Raw genomic sequence first — 4609 nt, forward strand, 5'->3', positions numbered from 1 at the left:
AAAAAAAAAAAAAAAAAAGGTAGCCAGGCATGATGGTGCACACCTATAGTCCTAGCTACTCAAGAGGTGGAGGCAGAAGGATTCTTGAGCCCAGGAGGTCAAGGCTGCAGTGAGCTATGATTGCGCCACTGCACTCAGGTCTAAGTAACAGTGTGAGACCTTGTCTCAAAAATAAATAAATAAAATAAAAAATAAAGACATTCAGTAGCTTTAAGTCACTGAGAAGTTTGCTTATCAACAACTGAAATAAAGTTTCAAATTGAGCCCCAGTGCAACATCACTATCACAAAATCTCACAGATAGGTAGACTTTAGGACAGCAGGCTATTTAGGACATCTGATCATATGAGGACTCATTCTCATCAGGAAGACCAAGTAATTAAACAGAAATTGTTTGATTTAATAAGACAAGAAAATTTTGAATTTGTCTTTGAGCCCAAATTAAGGATATGGTATCCCTTGCAGTCAGCCTATCCTTGACTAGCCAAAACTTTGTATAACAACTCTGGCTTCCAAATTCCATCTCCTTTATCATCTTTCTTCTCTTGGTGTTTTATGGCCTTCAGGTGGGAATAAACCCCTCCACCAGAAAAATTTTGGTAACCTGGGATCTTCAAAGCACAATGCCAAATATTAGGTCTCCATAGTTTCTAAATGGTGTAATCCTTGAAAGACAAAGAAGTAAAAACATCTACAGAGGATAGCTGATATATTGAGACTTACAAAATTATTGTTAATGTTTACTTCTCTAAGTCAGGTGTGAGCTGGGAGACTGCCAGTCTTCCAAGACTAGGCCAGCTAGTACCATAGAGTCCAAAAAAAGCTCCAAATTACTTCAAGCCAGAGTATGTCTTTTTTTGGAATTTGTTCTTTTTCTAATTTAACTCTATTGCCTTTAGAGAACATATTTTTTTTTATTGTACTTTATGTTCTAGGGTACATGTGCACAATGTGCAGGTTTGTTACATATGTATACAAGTGCCATGTTGGTGTGCTGCACCCATTAACTCGTCATTTACATTAGGTATATCTCCTAATGCTATCCCTCCCCTCTCCCCCCACCCCACAACAGGCCCTGGTATGTGATGTTCCCCTTCCTGTGTCCAAGTGTTCTCACTGTTCAATTCCCACCTATGAGTGAGAACATGCAGTGTTTGGTTTTCTGTTCTTGTGACAGTTTGCTGAGAGTGATGGTTTCCAGCTGCATCCATGTCCCTACAAACGACATGAACTCATCCTTTTTTATGGCTGCATAGTATTCCATGGTGTATATATGCCACACTTTCTTGATCCAGTCTGTCATTGATGGACATTTGGGTTGATTCCAAGTCTTTGCTATTGTGAATAGTGCCGGATTAAACATACGTGTGCATGTGTCTTTATAGCAGCATGATTTATAATCCTTTGGGGATATACCCAGTAATGGTACATATTTATAAGATTTCAGTCATTTGATATGTATTGAGCTGTATTTTATTGCTCGGAATATGGTCAACTTTGGTGAACATATGCTTTTTAAAAAACGTACACTATATTTAAGTGGAGTTCTATAAATGTCAATTATAGTCATATTCCTTGATAGTGTTCTTGAACTCTTCCATATGCTTATTATTTCCTCAACTTTATCAATTATATAAAAATTATTAATTTGCAACAACTTTTAGTATGGAAATATTCAAACATAACACAAAAGCAAAGAGGAAAATGTAATGGAATCCCAAATACCTACCAGCTGCTTCAAAATTAGTGACATTTCATTTGTAACAGTTATAAAAACTAGTTATAACAGCCTCTATTGTCCACTTCTGCTGAATATAAATTGAAAAATTCCTAAAAAGCTAAAGTGTGAAATCTAAGAAATAACTACAAGAATGAAAATTAAAACTTTTAATAAGAAAGATGAAATGTTTCAATCAGGTAAATCTAAATTGGACCTAATTGTTATAAGTTCAAATGCTGCCCTGTAGTTATAAATCATATATGTTCTCAAATGTACTGATAGAACTTCAAATGACTAAGGAACTTTGCTGTATTCAGAATCAACAGTTGAAAAATTGTTAGTTAATTCACTAGCCTAAATATTAATGAACTACACATCAAGGTTTTCCATCAAAGTGGTTTCTTACCTTTTAAAAATCTAGCGCAACTGATCTATCATGTAGGCTACCTTAAAATATTGATCAAACTAATTCCAGAACCTCATGACAAAGCCTTTCCAGATTTCAGAAGTCCTAGCCAGAGCAATCAGGCAAGAGAAAGAAATAAAAGGCATCCAAATAGGAAAAGGAGTCAAACTATCTCTCCTCACCAACAATCTGCGTCTATACCTAGAAAACCCTGAAGACTCCACCAATAGGCTCTTGGAACTGATAAATGACTTTAGTAAAGTTTTGGGATACAAATTCAATGTGCAAAAATCAGTAGCATTTCCAAATACAAATAACATTCAAACCGAGAGTCTCAAATCAAGAACACAATCCCATTTACAATAGCCACACACACACACACAAATACCTAGGAATACAGCTAGTCAAGGAGGTGAAAGATCTGTACAAGGAGAACTACAAAATGCTACTGAAAGAAATCATAGATGATACAAACAAATGAAAAAACATTCTATGCTCGTGGACTGCAAGAATCAGTATTGTTAAAAAAGGCCATACTGCCCAAAGCAATCTACGGATTCAACACTACCAACATCATTTTTCACACAATTAGGGAAAACTATTCTACAATTCATGTGGAACTAAAAAACCCAAGTAGCCAAGACAATCCTAAGCAAAAAGAACAATGCTTGAGGCATCACATTACCCAACTTCAAGCTATACTATAAGTCTATGTAACCAAAACAGCATGAGAGTGGTACAAAAACAGACACATAGACCAACAGAACATAAGAGAGAACCCAGAAATAAAGCCACACACCTACAGCCATCTGATCTTCAACAAAGTTGACAAAAATAAGCAATGGGAAAATACGCCATATTCAGTTAAATGGTGTTGGGATAGCTGGTTATCTATATGGAGAAGAATAAAACTGGACCCCTGCCTTTCACCATATACAATTAACACAAGATGGATTAAAGATTTAAATCTAGGACCTCAAACTATAAGAATCCTAGAAGAAACCCCAGGAAACACCATTCTGGACATCAGCCTTGGGAAATAATTTATGACTAAGTCCTCAAGAGCAACTGCAATAAAAACACAAATTGACAAGTGGGACCAAATTGAAGAGCTCTGCACAGCAAAAGAAACTATCAACAGAGTAAACAGATAACCTACATAATGGGAAAAAGTATTTGCAAACTATGCATGTGACAAAGGTGCAATATCCCAAATCTGTAAATAGTTATTAAACAATTAAACAACCAAAAAGCACCATGAAATAATGGGCAAAAGACATAAACAGACACTTCTCAAAAGAAGACATACAAGAGGACAACAAATATATGAAAAAAATGCTCCATATCACTAATCATCAGGAAATGCAAATCAAACCCACAATAAGATACTATTTCAACACCAATCAGAATGGCTATTTTTAAAAAGTAAAAAAATAACAGATGCTGGTGAGGCGGAGGAGAAAACATAACACTTACACACTGCTGATGAGAATGTAAATTAGTTCAGCCACTGTGGAAAGCAGTTTGGAGATTCCTCAAAAAAAATAAAATAGAACTACCATTCGACCCAGCAATCCCATTACTGGGTATATATCCAAAAGAAAACAAATTATTCTACCAAAAAGACATATGCACTTGTATGTGAGTCACAGCACTATTCACAATAGCAAAGGCATGGAATCAACCTAGGTGCCCATCAGCAGTAGGCTAGATAAAGAAAATGTGGTACATATATACCATGTAATACTGTGCAGCTATAAAAAAGAATGAAGTAATCTTTTCAGCAGCATGGATGCAGCTGGTGGCCATTATCCTAAGTGAATTACACAGGAACAGAAAACCAAACACTCCGTGTTCCCACTTATAAGGAGAAGTTAAACACTGGGTACTCATGGACAAAAAGATGGCAACAATAGACACTGGGGACTACTAAAAGTGGGAGAGAAAAATGGGGGCAAGAGGTGAAAACTTAACTGTTGGGTACTATGCTCACTACCTGGGTGACAGATCATTTGTATCCCAAACCGCAGCACCACACAATATATCCATGTAATAAATCTGCTCATGTACCCCCAAATCTAAAATAAAAGTTGAAATTATCTTTTTTAAAGGCAGATTTGAAGTGAGCTTAGAAATGTCTTAGAAAATGATAGGTGACAAGTCACAGAAGGCATGAGTAGGAAAATGAGCAATCATCCTCAATAGACAAGATTCAGAATCTCCTTTTCAGAAGCTAGAAGTTCATCACTAAAAACTCATAATTAAATTTTGGTGCTAATTTATCTTCACAGGAGACTCTAAGGCAGATATCAACATGATGTCACCATAAGGCAATATGAGCTCATTTGTCATATCATAACTTGTTTGTTTATAATTTTTCATAGCACCTTTCATTTCAGAGTCAAGAAAGTCCATCATTTAAAAAGTCATAAAAATAGGCCAGGCACAGTGGCTCAAACCTGTAATCCCAGCACTTTGGGAGGC

At 36.1% G+C, this 4609-nt stretch overlaps 1 protein-coding gene across 1 annotated transcript in view; it reads right to left on the minus strand.

Annotated features, from left to right (window-relative positions):
* HINT3 (histidine triad nucleotide binding protein 3) overlaps positions 1 to 4609 on the minus strand; it is a 19627-nt gene that overhangs the window by 3732 nt on the left and 11286 nt on the right. The gene's annotated exons all lie outside the window — the stretch shown is intronic.

Source organism: Mandrillus leucophaeus, unplaced genomic scaffold (assembly GCF_000951045.1).
Source record: "Mandrillus leucophaeus isolate KB7577 unplaced genomic scaffold, Mleu.le_1.0 Scaffold1067, whole genome shotgun sequence".
Taxonomy (NCBI): domain Eukaryota; kingdom Metazoa; phylum Chordata; class Mammalia; order Primates; family Cercopithecidae; genus Mandrillus; species Mandrillus leucophaeus.